The following is a 19,158-nucleotide window of genomic DNA, read 5'->3' as shown; positions in this document are numbered from 1 at the left end:
TGGATGGATGGATGGATGGATGGGTGGATGGATGGATGAGTGGATGGATGGATGGATGGTGCCTACTCTATACCAGGTCTAAGTGGAGATGTAGAGTTGAATAAAATGCTATTTCTTTACTCAAAGATTTCACTGTGAAGTAAGGGAGATCTTTCGTAGTCAGGTAGATGTGACTAGGTAAAGTACATGTTCTGGGAGAAGAAAGAAGTACATCTGGGGTAGAAAGGAAGAAGGGATCCATTTTTGCTGGTGGATGATAATCTGGAAACGTCCCGTGAGGAGGTGACACTTTGAGCCATGAAGGATAAATGGAGATTAGTCAGGTGATCAGTGAAGTTCAGGGCTTTCCCTGGGGCCCAGGAAAAGGCAAAGGGGCTGAACGCAGTCTTACCTAATGTGGAAACTGTAAACTGTTTGCTGTGGTGGGGACATCGGGAATAAAAGTTCTTGGGGTGCTCGCTGCTGCAGCTCCAGTGTTTTGCACCCAGTTACTCTATGATTGGCATGCAGTAATACTACTCAGGAATAGGTCCTAAAGAGTTATTTGTTGAGGAAAGGAACAAAAGACAAGTAAGCCGGGCAAGGCTGACCAGGGAGTCAGGTTACGCTAGGCTAAAGAATTTAGATCTTAGCTGGAGGACAATGGGAGCTCATAGCAGTGTTGGTGGGTTGTGTGTTTCTGATACTCAGCCTGCTGCAGCACAGGAAATACGTTGGGGAAAGTCCAGGCTGAAGCAGGAAGTGTTGGCGGGGACTATGGCAGTGGTTCAGGTAAGAGGTGTTGAGGGTCTGAGCCACGTGAAAATGGTTGAGAAGAGGAGGTAGAAGAGAGTCCAGAGATCTGAGGAAGAGAGTTGACAGAATGGTGTCCTTGAGTCTTTGTGGATGAGGTATGGAAGGAGGGAGTGAAAGGAGAGGAAGGCTCCCAGGTCTCCAGCTAGAGCAGCTAAATGCCAGTCACTGAAATATACAACGTATGGATGGGGGTGGGGGTTCACCATGAAACAGTTTATGTGTCAGGAAACCTCACTTTTACTGGCCACTTTCAAGACCCTGAAACTGACTTTGTATTCACTCTTTCACTTTTCTTAAAGAGTCCCTTCCTGCCTAATTATAGAAGCTTCAGGCCCCACCAAGCCTGGATTCTCTTCTGGATATATAAAGGGGATCAATTTTGGGAAAAGATGATAAGTTCCATTTGGGGTCTGTTACGTTTGAGGTGGAGGAAGAACCTCCAGGTGGAGATGTTCCACAAGGAGCATAGTGTGGTGGTGAGGGTGTGGGCCAGGGTTTGAATCCTGGCTTCAAGCTGTGTGAGCTTGGGCACGCTGCTTGCCGTCTCTGTGCTCAGTAAAATGGGATGATAATAATAGTACCACCTTCTTAGGGTTGTTGTAAAGATTAGATGAGACAATAGGCTTAAACAGTGCCCAGTGCATAGTAGGCTCTCAAAAGAAGTTACATGTCAGCTCTTGGTATTATGTGGGGAAGTGCAGATCTGGGAGTCATCGGAGTGATGGGGGCCTTGGGAGGAGTTGGGTCATGCCGGAAGCATATGTCAGTGCGTGATTAGGAGGTGAAGGACAGAGCTCCGATATGTAATAGGGTGACCAGAGAAAGAGGAACTACCCATGAGGCCTACAAGGATCAGCTAAATGGGTGGACAGCGGGGGAGGAGAGTGGGTCCTGATAGCCAGAGGAGGGGAGACTGTCCAGCAGGCACTTGGTCATGAATGTCACCTGCTGCTGAAAGTCAAGGCCACCGGTGTGGGCGGGCCTTGGGGAAGTCACCGATGAGCTTGTCAGAGGGCTGCTGCATAGTTGGGCACTGAGGATCGAATGAGTGTGCAGACGGCAAGTGCAGCGTGTCCTTGGGAGAACTCCGGCCACGGGGAAAAGGAGAACAGACAGCTGTGTGGTGGTTGGTTTGGTTTGCTTTTGGAGGTTGATTTAAACAATGATTCCTTGTTTAACGATGAAATTCCCAGGCTTTGGGGTCTGTGAAGAAGACTTGCTGAAGAAGATTTGGAAAAGCAAGGAAGTAATTGTTGGAAAAACGTGAATGTCCTGGAAAATTGGGAAAGGGGGTGAAGGACAGGGTGAGGCATCAGCCCTGAATAGCTCCCTGAGTCTGGAAGGAAGGGACGAGGGTGGGAGGTTGTAAATAAGGCTGTAGGCAGGAGGACAGGAAGTGGGGGCGCTATGCCGGAGAGTCTCGGTTTTCTTCTGTGAAGTAGGATAATAAGTCATCTGTGGAAATATGTAAATATATGGCATCTCTCCACTGTGGGGCATTTAGGAGAAATTGTGATTAAGAAACTTAAAATCTCAAAGGGGAAACCAGGGTTGCAGGAACCAAAGTTGATAGTGAAGTCATTAATATCCTTATAAATTATTTTACATCGAGTAAAACAAAGCAATGAACATGGCTTACTGAGTGAGGACAACCTCAAAGGCAATTTGCACATTTTTATTAGTACTATGCAGTTCTAATTTTTATTTAATTTTAATTTACAGTCCTTTGCTTGCTTACCAGCTGCTTGAAGCATTTCAGGATCTTCCTACCCTGCAGTTTAAACAAAACGCTTCCAAAGTTATTTTTTTTAAATTATGAATAATTTCAAACACACACAACAAAGTTCAAGGAATTTTACAGAGCACACAAATATATCTACCACCTTGGTTCTACCGTTACCATTTTACTAAGCTTGTTTATTTCAATAAACTTTTAACCTTAGACTAGTTTGAGATTTACAGAGAAACTGTGGAGGTAGTGCAGAGTTCCCTGTTTTGCCTGTTATCAACATCATACGTTCTATGGTTCACTTGTCACAATTAATGAACTAATATCCAAGTATTATTAGCTAACCTCCACACTTCTTTTTCCAGATTTCCTTAGTTTTTGCCTCATGTCCTTTCTATGTTCCAGGATCCCACTGAGGATATCACATTTATTTGTCCTGTCTCCTCAGGCTCCTTGTGGCTGTGACAATTTCTTAGACTTTCCTTGCCTGTGATAACCTTGAGGCGTAACTGGTCAGGGATGTTGTAGGGTGTCCCTCATTTGAGGTTTGTCTGGTGATTTTCTTTTCTTTTAAAAATTAGGTAATTTTTCCAGCTTGATTGACGTGAAATTGACATACAACACTGTGAGTTTCAGGGGCGTAACCTCATGGCCTGATACACTTCCATTTTGTGAAGTGATACCCACAGCCGTGTTAGCTATCACCTCCCTCCGCTCCAATAGTTACCATTTGTGGTGTGTGTGGTGACAACACGTACGAGCTACTCTCTTAGCAACTTTCAAGTATGTAGTACAGTATTATTCACTCGCCATGCTGTACATTTGATCCCCAGAATTTCTTCATCTTATAAATGGAAGTTTGTACCTTTTGACCACCTTCACCGTTTCACCATCCCCCACCCCCCACCCACCTCTGGCAACCACCATTCTCGTCTCTGTTTCTGTAAGTAGGTTTTTGTTCTTTAGATTCTACATATAAGTGAGATCATATGGTATTTGTCTTTCTCTGTTTGAATTATTCCTCTTAGCATAATGCCATCAAGGTCCATCCATGTTGTCGCAAATGGCAGGACTCCCTTCTTTTTTGTAGCTGAATGAGATTCCATTGGCTATATACACTGCCTCTTCTTTATCCATTTATCTATAGCTAGGCACTTAGGGTTGTTTCCATAGCTTGTCTATTGTGAACATGAGGAATTTTCTCGTGATTAGACTGGGGCTATAGGTTTTTGGAAGAAAGAGCACAGAGGTAAAATGCCATTCGTATCACATCACATCGAGGGTACACCATCAGCATTGCCTCTTGACGTTGGGCTTTGTCACCTGGCTGAGGTAGCGTTTGTCAGGCTTCTCCACTGGAAAGTTCCCCTTTTGCCTCTCTTCCCATGTGTGCTCTTGGGAAGGAAGTCACTACGCTCAGAGTGGGGAGTTGAGGAGGTGCTTCGCCTGGAAACACACCTTGGGCCACGCCCTCGGGTTACCACCAGCTAGAGCTCTTGGTTTTCTATCTTATGGGCTCCCCAGAACTTCCTTTTATATAACCCGAAAAACCTCAGCTTGCCTCTGTCACGGGCTCATTAGTCACTGGACCAGGACAGCCTCTCTCTCTCACCCAGGCTTGGCTATGCTGACACTTGCAGATAAAGGGCAGATGGCCAATAGCAAGCAGAGGCTTAAAGATCAGCCATCTCAGCTGAAGAGGTAGTAGCAAGAAGACTGGTCCCCAGGGTTGACACACCTGGGACCAGAGACTGGCCTCGGACTCTCCCCAGAGGCTCTTCCACGTTGCTGGAGTCCAAATTTCAGACCGTCATGGCTCACTCTCATGGCTTGTGTCTTTTCTAAGTTAAACCACAGTTACTTCTATCTATTTACAATTTTTGTTCAATTCAATTAACCTTTTTTAGCTTCAAGAAAGCTGTTCCTCTTTCTGAGCAATGTCACATGATTTCACAAGTTAGATGAGCTAATTGTATTTTTTTTAACACAGAGCAATGTATGTGTGTGTGTGTGTCTGTGTATGCACAACACTTACATTTTTAAAAGTGTATATTCATCTGTGTTCTATTCAAATTGCTTTGTGTGCCACATCCAGCGAAACTACATGGTACCAAGCTGGGACTTGGCCATGTTACATGCATAACTCAGGAAATAAATGGGTGTGCAGGCCTCAGTGAGGAAAGCAAACCAGAGTCATACTCTGTTTGGAGCCCAGAGCTCCAGACTCTGCCTGCCCAGCCTGGATGGGTATTTCTGGATTCATGAGTCTCTAGGAGGGGAGCTATTTGCCCAAGATCTCTGACCCAGAGCTCAACCTCTGGACCTGTAAACTGGGGTTAATAATCCCTGGAGGTCAGACTAGGTTATTGGTTATAAGCAGCAAAAACTAACTCTACATTAAATAGCAAATGACATGCACTGAATAGTTCTGGGGGCTGGGAGCTCAAAGAAATGATGGAGATGCAAACAGGCTTGGAAAATGGACAGGCTTGGGCAGTGGGCAGCCGCCATGGGGTCTCAACGGGCCAGGCTGCAGCACCCACACAGCAAGGTCCTGCCTCGGGAGGCAGGTGATGCATGCATATGGTGCCGACGTTCCAGGTGAACCCACAGCTTTCTTTGTATCACGTGTTCGAAGCTGGGACAGTGTGTCTGATGGGCCAAATCAATAGAGGAAAGGGATAGGGAAAATTTAACCACTTTGGGTCTACACTGAGGGGAACACTTACCAAAGGACGCACAAGGTAGTAATGGGAAGGAGGTGGTGATGCAGGACAGCCCCAAGTGGCAGTCAGCCTCTACACTGACCTTTCCAGCCTGTTTTGAGAATTTGAAAGAATTTGTGCCAGGTGCCTGATAGAGTGCGCTTGGTACCCAAATAATTAATGCCATGGCATGGGCAGATATGTGGAAACCATTAAGGAGAAAGAAAACTAGGAACTCTGACTTAAAATAAAATAGAATGAAATAGCAGTTACCTTCCTGGGAAGACTTGGAAGAGCTGGTCCCGAATGACACTTTCAATGCTCCCCCTTTTCCAGACCAAGCTGCCAGCTATGAGCAGGTGTTTTCTAATACATGGCTTCTGCAGACGGAGCCAGGGTCGCAGCCTGCCGATGGAGACAGCACGTCTGTTGTTAAGGACTTTGCAATGGAAAACAGTGCACTCTGCAGAATCACTGTGCCCTCGGAGGAAGTGGAACTCTGGGCCACACTGCCCAGCCGACACCATGAACCAGACGACACTCTTCATGGCCTACTGAGAGCTTGGTTCAGGAGGGAAAGAAAAATATAACATGACAGCAGCAGGGTTAAAACAAAGTGTTAACCTTGTGAAAAGACCCAAGACCACATTCCCTCTGGATAGAGTAGAAAATGTTCCCTTACTCAGTGTTTTTAACAGAAAAAAAAAATTGGCATCTTTTTTCCAGAAGTCCCTAAATATCCAGTTGTATGGGTACTTCCTAGTATTCCCAGTGCCAGTTTGCAGCCTGGGTTCCAGCTAACCAGAAAAATTACCTAAAAGTTTGCTAATGGGACAGACCCCTGGGACCCACCTACCTGGAGATCTGAGCCCGGGGGACTCAGTGAGACCCAAGCATCTGCGTTTTCCCGAGCTCCCCAGCCAGGTGGCCAAGCCTGCTTGCCTTTCTCTCGCCATGGAGAAGGCTTGCTAAGACAGGATTCATGAGAATAGGACCTGTAAATAAAATTTCACAGGGAATGTTGGGAACACTGAATTATGAAACGTAGGAGATAGTAAGTGTTTAAGAAAATTAACTCCTATGGGTGTGTCGTCCCATGAGAATAGATGTTGTGCTAGTTAGAAATCACTCTTAGCAGTTGAACAGGTCTCCTGCGGGCCTCAGCTAAACAAACAACTTGTTATATTGGCTCAAATTGTTGTGCCTGTTTAATAACACTTCTAGCTACTGGGTACCCATGCTATGGGTTTTACACACTTGATTACATTTAATTCCCAACAAACCTCAACAGGATGTAATGTTATAATTCCATTTCCCAGCAGAGAAAACTGAGGTTCAGTGAGGCCTTGCCCAAGTCAAGGTCAGGATTCAAACCCAAGTTAGTAACCGCCAATGCCGTGTTTGCTAGGACCATCACAGCGTTTCTTTAATCATTTATTGTTCCAGGTGTGAATATTTACATTCTCACTGGCCATCCCTGGTATAAGCCAGATTTATCCAAGTTTCTCTGGGGTTTCTCCCAGGTGGGTATTGGAGCCAACTGCATGGCGTGCCGTGCCATCCACCATCCCAGTGAGAACAGGTTAAGCGACCATCACAGGCAGCCTTGGCAGGAGGAAATGTCACAGAATGATAGTATATGCCGCTGTGCCCTGCTGGCAGGAGCCAAAATTCAGGCTTTCTTGGGTAGAGGGCAGTGAGGTGAGAGGCAGCAAAATGATAAAAGTTCATATCCTTGACCTAGCAAGTCTATATCTAATAATTTATCCTAAAGAAATAATCATGACCACATACAGTAGTTTAGCTAAAAGAATGCTCACTTCTGAATTGCTTATAAAACAGTGAAATTTGGAACCAACTAAGTATCCAAACATAGGGAATTATTGAAATAAATTCTTGTACTTTCATATCACAGGACACTCGAAGCCACTTAAAAAGCAGCTTTGGGATGCCATTCAACCACGTGGAAAGCTGTTCACAATATGTTGCATATATATATAAAAAAAAAGTTTTAAAGAATTGCATGAAGAGTGTGATCCTATTTTGACAGTGAAAAAGATTTTTTAAAGGAAGAAATCAAACTTTAAGTGTTTAAATTTTATTATGCTTGTTTCTTGCTTGTATTTTATTAACGTTTCCATAATGTCTGTGTTTTACCTTTGTAGATAGAAAAAAAATCACAACTTTGTACAAATAAAATCAAATCTGAGTAATAGACAACTTGAAAGGGTTTGGGTGCCGTAAGTGTATGGTCTGGCTGTCCCCCAGACCTCTACCTTCTGACTGGCTCAGCACCCAAGACAGTGCCGGGAATTCACTACATTCTAAACGGAGGAATCTAGAGATGCAAAAATCCCCATGTGCTGTTTTGTTTATGTCAAAGGAAGTCTGGTTTCCCTGATCGCAATCTTAACACTCATGCTCTTAACACTCATACTTCGACTCCTCCAGCCCTGGCTGAGCCTACGGATCCTCCAGTCATGCCTTTTAGTTGGAACCAAAGAGGAAGCTGAGGAGCCACCAAATCTGGAAGGACTCCCACACCCTGGACAGTCAGAAATAGAAGTAAACACCTGCTCTGGTTTCCCAGGGTCCCGACAGCAGGGTTGCAGCAGCCTCGCACTTACGCCAGCTGGCCACATCAGGCTCACTTATTCACCCGTGCCAGGCACTCCTAGAGACACTGTGCTGACCTCTCTCAAGGGGACCCCTTGAAGTGGGAGAAATGAGCAGTCAAATGGCCACTCTGGGTTGGTGCTACATGAAGGGTAGGTGCAGCACCCCCAGGATGCAGTTAGGAAAGACCCCTAGCCCATATTTGGAGGTTCAGGGAAGTTTTCCAAGGGAGATGATACTCAGCTGATAGGAAAGAGAATTACGAGGGGGTCCTGTACACTTCCTCAGCGAAGGGGCAGGATGATGTTCTCAGCCTGCATCGAGGGCCATCTGAAGTGGTTCTGCAGTCACTTTCCAGGGAAGTACTGTCTGGGGGCTCTGAGTCTGGTCATAGGGCCCTACAGCCCTTGTCAGATGACCAGCAAGAGCCAGGAGAGGCCCTTAAGCCCAGGGATGGGGCGAGGCAACCAAAGCCAAGCCAGGCATTAGGTCTGACCAAGTCTCCGATCTACAGGGGGTTGGGCAGAGAGAAAGAACTGAGGTGTGTGCAGCTGTGGACAGAGGTGGGGAGCATGGACAGGGCAGGGGAACCAGCAGCCCAGGTTGCAGCAGCATGTGAGAGGGTGCAGCTCGGAGAAAGGCCCCCAGGGGGAGCTCGAGGTAGCTGTTCAGGCTGCAGCTATCTCCTCGATGATTGTTGCTTTAGGGTTCCTTGGCCTTCTGTGTCAGTAAGAGAAAAACTTGTTAGGGGGCCCAACCAGGCACAGAGAGCAAAGAGGGACAAGGATAGAAGAAGAGCTGTTTGACATTAAACCTAAAAGGGGAGATGGTAAATATTACTTAATAAAAGAGGGCTGGTGATGAGGACCAAAGATGCCCCTACATGGCTGGGTAGACCCTGTGATTTTCCCCAAGTGCAGCCATGTCCCTCCCCATCCTCCTGACGGCCTGTCTCAGTCCACGGCCCCTTCCAACCTGGGCCCTGCCTACCAGGGAAGTGTTTCCTTCCAGCTGTATTTGGCTTCCATCAGCACAAAGTAACCTTCCTCAATCATCCAATCGAGAAGACCCTCTCCCCCGTGCTCACTCACAATGGCTTGTTTTGATGTGTCCACAGCAGTTATCCCTACTGAAGAGGCCTTCCTGGTGCGTTCACTTCTCATTCATTGTTTTCTCTCGTGCTGTTCTCTGAGGGCAGGACCTGGTCTGTCTTGTTCATCTGGTTCACCAAGTGCTTGGAGCAGTGCCTGGCAGGTGGCATGGCTTGATAAAGAATTCCTGAATGAATGAGAAAAATGAATGAATGATGAATGAATGAATGGTGATTGCATCTAGGGGAAAGAAAACAAGCTCCAGAATCAGACACAGAGAGACCCTAGGATTGAGCCCAACCCTTCCACTTACCAATAACATGGGGTAACCTTTGAGCCCAGTGTCCCGATTTGTAAAATACGCTATGCAAGGATTGTGGATTGGCAAAGTGCCTGATATAGAGTAAATGTTCTAAAGGGCAGCTTTAAATGTTTATTATTATGATAAAGAATACAGAGGAGAGTTTGCTGTTATACCAGAGTTGGGATGGAATTAGCGTCCAGAAGGGCCAGCAGGAGAGCGGGAGAAGCGTGCCCCCTGCACGAATCAGGAAGAGGAGGCAGAAAAGAGCAGCTCTGAGGACCTCATGCCACCCCACAGAGGACAGGAAAGGCTGAGCTGCCGGGTCTCTCTGCGCCGCAGGGCAGATCGTGGGAGGTTCCTTGGGACAGTTTCTGAGCAGGAACCAGAGCAAATGCATGACCCCATCGCTGCTCAGTAGCATGACTGTTTGGGAGAGTGCCACCCCCCACCTCCCACCACGCCCCAGCCATGGGCTGTGCCTTTGCCTCTCACTGTGCAGACTGGCCCTTAGAGAAACCAGGCTGGCATCGTGGCTTCCTGTTCTGTTTCTTTCGCATGATGCAGTTGACTACCCGGATGTTGCCGTTGGGCCCTGCCTACAGAAAAAGGGAAAGTTTAGCCAAACAGAACACATTCTAGAGAAAACGGGCAAGAGAGGAAAGACAGCTGGGTGAAGGGAAAAGCTGCAACCGAACACAGAGGCAGACATGCTTCTCAAGAGCTTCAAGAATAGGAGGAAAACGTCCATGAGGTGGTGGGGAGCGGGGGGCGTTCAGGGCATTGGGAGGCCTAGGCTCCAGGACAAGCTCTGCTGGTAACTGCTGTGTGGCTTTAGGCCAGTGACTTCCCCTCTCTGTGCTTCAGCTTTATCAAGTATCACCTGTTCTCCTTCCTTCTCTATATCATTCGTTCATTGATTCAAAAATTTCACAGGGGTGACCGGTTAGCTCAGTTGGTTAGAGCGTGGTGCTGATAACACAAAGGTCGCCGGTTCGATCCTCACATGGGCCACTGTGAGCTGCGCCCTCCCTAAAAGAGTCAACTATGCCATTGTAGCATGAAAGCGATGTGTAACCAATGACCACAGCTGTTTCCCCAATACAATTAAAAGAAAAAAAATTTTTTCAAGCCCCTCATTTGTGCCGGGCACTGCTGTCTACGCTGGGGATTTAGCAGTGAGCAAATCTAACAAAAACCTCCACCCTCACACTTACTGCCCACGGTAAACAAAACCAGGAAAATACGTCGTATGTTAGTTCAGGGTAAGTGCTAAGGCAAAAAAAAACCCCCAAAAAAGTGGGGCAGGGGAACAGGGAGCCTTTTCTGAAAGGGTAACTTCTGAGTCAAGACCTAAAGGGCTGAGGCAGAGTCTGGACAGGTGGGCCAACAGGGCTCCACACAGAGGGGACAGCCTGTGTGAGGGCTGCTTTGAATGTGAAACCTTCTCATCCCCACTCCTTTCAATGCCGCCAGCTGGCCTGCTGCCTGCAGCCTCCTAAGGGGCCTCCTGCCTCTACCCCTGCCCCTACAGTCCTCTCTCCATCCATGGCTAAGGTGACTCTATAAAATGTAGGTCAGACCCCATCGCTCCCCTGCTCAGAACCTGCCCGGTGATCCTGCCACACTCAGAACAGGGGCTGAAGTCCTCCCCATGGTCCGTCAGTACCTCCTGAGCCCATGCTCACTCCTCAGCGACTCTGGTGGGGATGCTGTTTCCGGAACACACCACGCTGGCTGCAGCCTCAGGGGCTTTGCCTGCCCGTGGCCTCTGCCTGGGTATCCTTCCTGGTTCCCCAGCTCTGGCTTCCTGACTTCATGCAGAAGCCACCTCCTTCAGAGGATCTCCTGAATCAACCTGTCCAAGCAAGCACCCCACATCTTCTGTCCCCTCACTCTACTCTATTTGTCTTTCATAATATGTCACCACCTCTCATTATTTTAATATTTACAATAATAGCTGTAATTGATCAGTTTACTTTGTGTTGGACACTGTTCTCAACATCCAAGAAGTAATTTATCTTTCCCCAAACTCCTTGAGGATGGCGTTATTACTAATGACATTTTATAGATCAATAACCTAATATTCAGAGAGCTTAAGACGTTTGCTCGAGGTCTCCCAGCAGGTGAGTGTCAGAGGAGTTTCAAACCCTGGAGATCCCATAATTAACCATGACACTCTGGACCAGCACTGCCCCCGCAAAATCTCTGAAATGATAGAAATGTTCTGTGTCCCAAATGCTATCTGCTGGCCACATGTGACAGTTGAGTTCTTGAAATGTGCGTAACCAAGCAACTCAAATTTCAATTATATTTCACTTTAAGTAGCCGCAGGTAGCTAGTGGCTACCATATTGGACAGTGGAACCCCGGAGCCTTTTTGCTCCTTTGTTAATGTGTGTCTCCCACATAAAGAGGGAACTTCTCTGAGCCTCAGATTCCTTATTTTATAGTGAGGGTAATACCTTATAGGGCTGCTATGAGGATGTAAGGTGTGTGTGTGTGTGTATGTGTGTGTGTGTGAAGGGCTTTGCACATAGCCTGGCACACAGTGAATGCTCAATGCTTGTTAGTTATCATCATCACCACCACCATCGTCACCATTGCTGTTATCGTTACGAGGCTCCATAAGACTAAGGACTGTGTCTGTTGTTCACGGCTGAATCCCCATTACCTAAAACATTCTTGGCACATAGTAGGTGCTCAATAGATAGTTGTCAAATGAATGAATACGTGAATTAAATTGAATGAGAGTCTTAGATAAGGACCAGCGGTCACAGCTCGAACTCTTTTGGGGCCTGGCGGGGAATATAAATGAGTGAAGGGGAAGGGGGTGGTATAAGATAACGGGGAGGAGTGGGCACTGTGGTTGCCGAGAACATGGCCCAGGTAAAGGCTTCTCAACTCATTTTAGGGGGCTGTGGGCCGTGAGGAGGAGCGCTGTGGTCCAAACAGAACACCACAGCTAAAAGACGCCCATGAGCTGACACCTTGGGGGACTTGATCACTCCATAATTATAAGCCCTCTGTTCCATTTCCCAGAGGTTTGACTCTCGATATTACCCAACCTTGACAGGCGTCCTCTGTGAAGCAACGCAGAGTCAGGGCTCGGAAGGCCAGAGCCATCGCTGGTGCTGAAGGGAGACGTGCTTATTGGTGCTCTCACTCAGGGCAGTTCTTACCGGGGAATGAAACGGCGGCTCAGAAATTACATGCATAAAAAAAAAAAACCACACATTGGGACCAGCTTGAGAAACAGGAACACAGTCTGGGAAGTGACAGCTGAGTGACAGCAGTGGCAGGTAAAGGACCCAGCACAATGCCTTGTGTCTAGAAGGAAGTCTTTTCTTGGGCAGGGCTTGAGTTCTGAAGAGAGCACCTACAGTCAGCCTTGAGTTCACCCTGGGACATTCATTTTTTTTTTCTGGAATAAAACAGTAGGCAAAATGGCCCACCACTGAAATTGCTATTTCTTTCTCTCCTCCCAGCCACGTATAGTTGTGTTTATGTCAGGCATGAGTGCTTCTGAGGGGAACGTCACACTGGCAGGGACTTACCCAACATTAGTTCACCTGCACTTGACTTCCGCTGGTGTCTGGGTAGTGACAAAAGTCCTGTTCTAAGAATCAAAGTCCCTAGTGTGAGTCACAGCTGTGTGATTGGGGGCGCCTCCTAGCCACTGATTGGGTCACGGGGCGGTGGGGGGAGGGGGTCCTTCCGACATAAAAAATTGTGTAATTCAGTGATTTTAAATCAGAAATGGCTCACGGATACTCTACAGCCAACAGATATAGTTTGTTTGGTCCACATGGCTGTTTTAAAAGTTAGTTTATGTTAGTTTTCTATTGCTGCTGTAACAAATGACCACAGACTGGTGACTCGAAACAGCACAGATTCATTATCTTACACTTCTGGAGGTCAAAATCCAACACAGGCCTCACTACGCTAGAATTGAGGGCTGTGCTCCTTCCTGAAGGGCCCAGGAGGGCGTGAGGGGCTGCTCACGTTCCTGGCTTGTGGCCATCTTCCTCAAACCGGCAACGGCACCGATGCATCTCTCTGAGCCTTTCCTCCATCTGCGCGTCTCCCGTCAACTGTTCTGCCACTCCCACTGCGAAGGACCCTTCTGATTATATTGGGCCCACTCACATATTCCAGGATATTCTCTCTATTTTAAGGCCGGCTTATGAGCAACCTTAATTCCCCTTTGCCATGTAACCAAACATAGTCACAGATTCTAGGATTAGGACATTGACTGCATTTCCTTTAAAAAACAAACAAACAAACAAAACCCCCAAAACATCAAATGTAGCTTTCTAGCTACTCTTTAGCAAAGCTCTGGCGACACTGGGCCGCTTCGTTGCTCTAGCCAGCCCTCATGACAGTGCGGCAACCATCGCCTTGCACTGAGCGGCCGCCTGTCTGCCCCAGACCCCACTGCTGTTCATCATCTACCTGACTAATGCCCAGAGTAAGCTGCCATTTGTCATTGCATTGGATTATTGTTTTTCCTGCCAGGCTTGCTTCGCCCACTTGCATTTCCCCCTGGTTCTTATCAGCCGATGAGCCTGTGGCATCTCTTTTTAATTCTTTGGAAAGCTCAACTCTGCCACTTTTGCTGTCTGTCAGCATCAGAAATGGTACAGAGCAGTGGGTGCAATTGACCCCACCAACATAGGATATGGGAAAGGGGGGCTCAGTGCTACATGAACCCAGGGAACCCACGGCAATGGAGAGCTCTCTGTTCCTCTGGGCTGGTCCCTGGGGAAGAATGAATGAGCCACAGGTGCCCACAACAGTGAACCATGCCAGCAAGGATGACCATCTATGGTGTGCTAGGGACTGCACTTTGCATCTGCAGTTTTACTTCACTGAATCCTCACACCCACTCAGTGAGTTAGATGCTATTATTTAACCTTCCACATCTCCTTCTCTTGGAATTGGCACAGAGAAGTTAAGTAAGTTACCCAAGGTCACACAGATGGAGTGTAACAGAGTTGGGACTCAAACATGTTCTTCTGACTCCGGAGTCTGAGGCTTGACTCCTAGAGGCTCTCTCTTTACAGAGAGAAAAACGCCTGTGGTTTCAGGAGCTTGAGGGATTGGACATGAGAAGAAAAGCTAGGGTCAGTCTAGCCAGGCTCCAGAATGGAGGTGAGTCTCTCTGAGTTCACAGGTTTATAGAGGAAGCCACTGAAACAGGAACAAAGGCCCTCTCTCAGAGGATGCTATAATTCAGTGGAATTCTTGCCTTCAAGTTGCCTAGGCGAGACTTCCTAAATGGTAACCTCGGGCAGCCTGGGAGCACAGATGCTTGCAAGAGGACCTGAAACTCTGTAATAGAGAACAAAGGATAATGGAGTGGGGGTGTGGGGGTGGGAAGGGATGCGGGAGGGGGGCTTGCTGTGAGAATGTGGCGCTTCTGTTGGCTGTGAGCCTGTATAAGCTCTCTGGTTTAAAGACACAGCAGACTCCCCAGTTCCAGTCAGGGCAGGATGAGGCAACGGCTCTGAGGAGGCCCCTCAAACAACCACTGGGCTCATGGTCATGTGTTTGAACGTGCCCCCTCCTGTGTTACATTTGGGGCTCCCACCTGTGGCGACTGGGATTCTGATTTCTTACTAAATGAAAACAGAGTCCCCATTTGCCAGGACAAGTAAGGAGCAGGGACTTTTGCTTGACTGGGACAGATGAGACCTTGCAGGAGAAGCCTGGGTGCCTTTATGTTCCCACTGAGCAGTGATGGCCTGAACTACGCCTACTGTCCTGGGATTATTAACATGGCAGCTTCCACTTTCAAAAATTCACAGCTTGGCTGGGGATCATTGTAGATGATCCCCAGAACACAACCATGCTGGCCCCTTGATCTTAGCCTTCCCGCTTGCGGAACGGTGAGAAATAAATGTATGTTGTCATCAGCTTCCCAGTCGGTGGAATTTTGTTATAGTTGTCCAAACAGACTAAGACAGGTTGCAAGCAACAGAACCCAATGGGAGTGGATACAGGGGGCACGCCCATATTTAAAAGGATGGTTTTAAGAACCAGGCCTGAACACAAAGAAGCCAGACAACCCCAAGGGTCTCCACAGCAGAGCAACACGGGCTTCTTCAGGGCCCCCGGCTGGAAGGACTGAGGGCCGGTCATATTCGTCCGTTACTGTACACTTCTCCTCCCCTGACCCCACCGCCCATCTCCACTCAGCCTGACCCCGCTGAGTTGTCGCCTCGAGCGGGTGTCTCCCTACTTGCAGGGGAAAAGATATGCAAACCAAGAATCATTAATTTAGGAAAACGCAAAGGCGGATTATCCTTTCATTCATAGCCCAATAGATACGGGCATGGCCTGTTCTAGGTAAATACCGGTCACTCACCTAGTAAAATTTTTGTCCTTGTAAACTGCCTCTTTCAGTGGAAAGAGTCTCAGCGTCAGACAGGCGTGGTTCCAAACCCCACATTCGACCTCCGATTATCTGTGAGGCCCTGGACAAGCATATGTTCCCCCCAAGTCTTTCTCTGCAATCTGTGAAAGGGGTGTGTATGCCTCTATCTCCCTTTCACAAAGAGCAGTCAGAAGCATCACACGATATAATACGTGTAAGCATCTAGCGTTCCCTTTCCCCAAACCCTTGAGGCCTCCTGGAAGGGTTGTAGACAAAGTAAGTGTTGTTTAGATGCACTCTTTTCTCCTCAAACCTCTACCCTGCTTCTTTTAAGGGACTCATTGTCCTCGTGCTTTCTCCACACCGTCAGCGACACTTTTCACGGGGAAGCTCTGATGCTCATGCGCAATAAGGTATGAGGCACTGATGAGGCCTAGCAAGGTGCCCCTCCCAGGACAGCGGATTGGAAGATATCTGGGTCAAAAGTCTGCAAGGCCACATACAAACTGGTGGGTGGGGCACCGACACGGTCAAGGCAGGTAATAGATGCAGCTGACATCAGCAGCTGCACCAGCACGTGGAGGAGGCCACCAGCACCAAGGCCACAGGTGAGATGGGAGAGCCCAGCTAAGGGACATGACAAGACTGAAGGGACAAGTCACAAAAGTAGAACAGATAGAAAGCCACCTGGCCCTAGGTTGGCATTCCTGCCCCCCGTCTTCTAGCTATGGGAACTTGGGCCAGTGAATTGGGGCCTCTTGGCCAGCATCTGTAAAGTGGGAGCACTTCTGTCTACTCGCAAGGCTTTGCTGAGGATTAAATGTGCTGAGAGCTATAAAGGGCTCCATCCCTGCTGGGCATGTTGATCAAATCTCTGCTTCATCTTAGGGGCGCGGACACACCTCCTGGGCCCACAGCTCTTCCTTGGAGATGCGGCTGGAGGAGGTCACAGGCGTCTTCGCTGCTGTGGGTAAAATTGGTTTTGCCTTCATTGCACCCAGCCTGCCCCTCCCCCCAACTTGCCCTCCTCCATCTTGCTGGAGGAGGAGGAGGAGGAAGGGGTAAGGTTTTTTCTCTTCTATCAAGCTGAGAAGCCTGCTTTCCCCTCTCCCCACCCCGGCCCACACCCTTGCAGGCTCTTAGAGAATTTCCCTTCGAGCACAGCTATCTGGGATAGGCTGCCCAAATCAAAAATAGGGCAGACAAGGAAGGGAGGCTTGACAGGAAGTCCAAATAAGCACTTCCTCCCACCCATCTTTGAACCTCTGAGGTACCTCAGCTAAAGCAGCAGAGAAAAAGAGACGAAGAGAGAGGGTGAAAAAAAATTTTTTTTGAAAAGAATGAAATTGTCAGCTCTGAGGAAGTGGAAAATATTGCTCCTCATTGCCTTGCACTGGCTGGTTCATGCTTTCCTCATACATATCCCAAGATGGGGGTGGCGAGGACTGTGTCCAGTCTGGGGTGCGAGGAGGGTCTTGGCGGCTGTCAAGACAGAGTGCAGTGTGGCTTGCGCGTGCCCCTTTTCCCCTGCCCGCCCCACAGCCTCTGCGAGTGCTGGTGAGGCTGGCCCCTGCACATGTGGGGATGTTGTTTGGCAGGCCTGTCCCCCTGGCACAGCCTTTCTGAGTCAGGGTCACTAGATTCTGTGCCTCAGTATATGGCTGCCAGGTGTGTGAAGTCCAGGGGAGCAGTTAGGACCCCTTCCTGGCTCTCCTCGCTGTGTGGGTTGAGCCCTTTGCCATCCAGAAGGAATCCACACACATGGTGCTTCCACGGCCAGCCTTAGAGAACTGAGGGGGAAACTGTTCCCTCCCTGTGAAGGTGACACCTACAGTTCTGGTTCCTTCTGCAGGCAAACCCACACAGGCCCTAAAGAAAATTGCCAGCAGCAATTCACCTCAGCTTCGGGCAATACATCGAGCCATAAAAAGTTGGTGGAGGTGAGGCTGGGATGAACCCGCATGAGGGCGTTCTCTCCATGGCCTGAAGTACCCCCACGTCAACACCCTTTTTGGGCCACTTGCTACCACTTTATCTCCTTCCCCCAGCCAACACCCTTTTTCTAAATTAAATCCAAACCAGCACATCATCCCACCCACCTTCTAACTCCTGAGGTACCTCTCCTAAGAAGGCCAGCACATTCTCCCCTCCAAAATCCCTGCTTTCTATTCTCTCCTGGTCCCTAAGCACCAATTCCTTCCCCTGCCCCCACACAGAGGCTGACTCCTAAGTCCCTTTTAATGAACTGCTTATGTTTCTCACCCCTAAAATTAGCTGTGAAAAGGCAGCTATCTCCCCACCTATTCTGCTGTGGGCTAGCTGGAAAGGGAGGGAGCTGCAAGTCTGGACGGGGTGGGGTGGGGCAGGGCAGATGTTGGGGTGATCTCCCTCTTGGCTACAGTGTGATGCTCCGACGTCCACTTTTTGTCCCTAAGATTGAAAAATCCGACATATTGCTCCCTGCAAGTATTGCTTTTCTTTGTCCACAGTCTCTGTTGGATACACGTTTCGGATTCCTATCCCATGAACCCCATCACATGATGCTGTTCTTACTGTGCTCAGAGGCTATTTGATCCCTTCCTAACCTTAAGATGAAGATTACAAAACCTAAGGAGGCCTCTGCTAACCTTTCAGTTTGCTCCTTCATGAGTTCTGGGATTCCTCACTTGGCTGAGAAGGAGAGATGGGAGAGGGTCCCACACAGGCCATGGCTTCACATCTCTGTGCCTTACCCGCTCCCCACTCTGCTTCCTGCTCAAGGCCAAGACCGATGCTCTCGGTAGGATCGGTGTGATGTTGGCCTGACCTTCATTGCTGCCGCATCCCATCTGCCATGGGCTGCACCTAGAAGCTGCTGTCGTCACTGCCCATGTTACAGGTATGGAGCCTGAGGCTGGTCCACTAAGCTGGCCTGCACAGGATTACCCAGTCCTCCTCGCACCCCGGCCCTCTCTTCCCCAGGGCTAACTGGCCCTGCAACGGGAGCTTCTGGAACCCTCCAGCCAGAGACAGACGATGTGAAACTTGCTAGCATTGGGAAATCGCCGAGGCCTGAGGAAGAGGAAAAGAAGACTCCAGGCTTGAGGCCACCAGCTTCCGCTTGCATCACCTGCTCTCGTCGGCACAGCTACCCTTTCTGAGCAACGGGCCTGTGGTCCTGCAGGGCAGGGGCACCAAAGGTCGGCCTCCTGGAAAGGGCTGCATCCTCTTCTTGTCCAGATTCACAACCTCGCTTGCTCTTCGCGGAAGGCAGGTGGATAGAGGGGAGACTACGCAGGCTCTGGAGACACAGCTGGGCTTGAATGCCTACTCCAGCTTGGGCGATTTACGTAACCTCTCAGAGCCTGAGGTGACAGAGAGGTAAAGGACAGGGGCTCTGAACTCAGAATCCAGACGAGACCCAGCTGCACAACCCACATGCCGGGTGCAAGGGGGCAAGTAGCTTCACCTGTCTGAGCCTCAGTTTTCCCTTCTGTTAAGTGGGAGTCATAATGGTGCCAACAGTTAAGGAAGATAATTAATGCAAAGTTCTCAGCCCCTTCC

General features: G+C 48.7%; 1 long non-coding RNA gene across 1 annotated transcript in view; it reads right to left on the bottom strand.

The window, feature by feature from the left end:
• Positions 1–9,494, bottom strand: part of LOC109379384 (uncharacterized) — a 25,873-nt gene extending 16,379 nt beyond the window's left edge. Inside the window, exons 1-4 of the long non-coding RNA XR_002123182.1 lie at positions 9,414–9,494; positions 8,937–9,123; positions 6,086–6,224; positions 5,503–5,790 (exon numbers count right to left, since the gene is read on the bottom strand). This is a non-coding gene — a long non-coding RNA (uncharacterized LOC109379384). The remainder of the gene's footprint in view (positions 1–5,502; positions 5,791–6,085; positions 6,225–8,936; positions 9,124–9,413) is intronic.
• Positions 9,495–19,158: the final 9,664 nt, after the last annotated feature.

This window comes from Hipposideros armiger, unplaced genomic scaffold (assembly GCF_001890085.2).
Source record: "Hipposideros armiger isolate ML-2016 unplaced genomic scaffold, ASM189008v1 scaffold_25, whole genome shotgun sequence".
Classification (NCBI taxonomy): Eukaryota; Metazoa; Chordata; class Mammalia; order Chiroptera; family Hipposideridae; genus Hipposideros; species Hipposideros armiger.
Note: the sequence above shows the minus strand (reverse complement) of the source record. Positions and strands in the feature narration are given on the sequence as shown.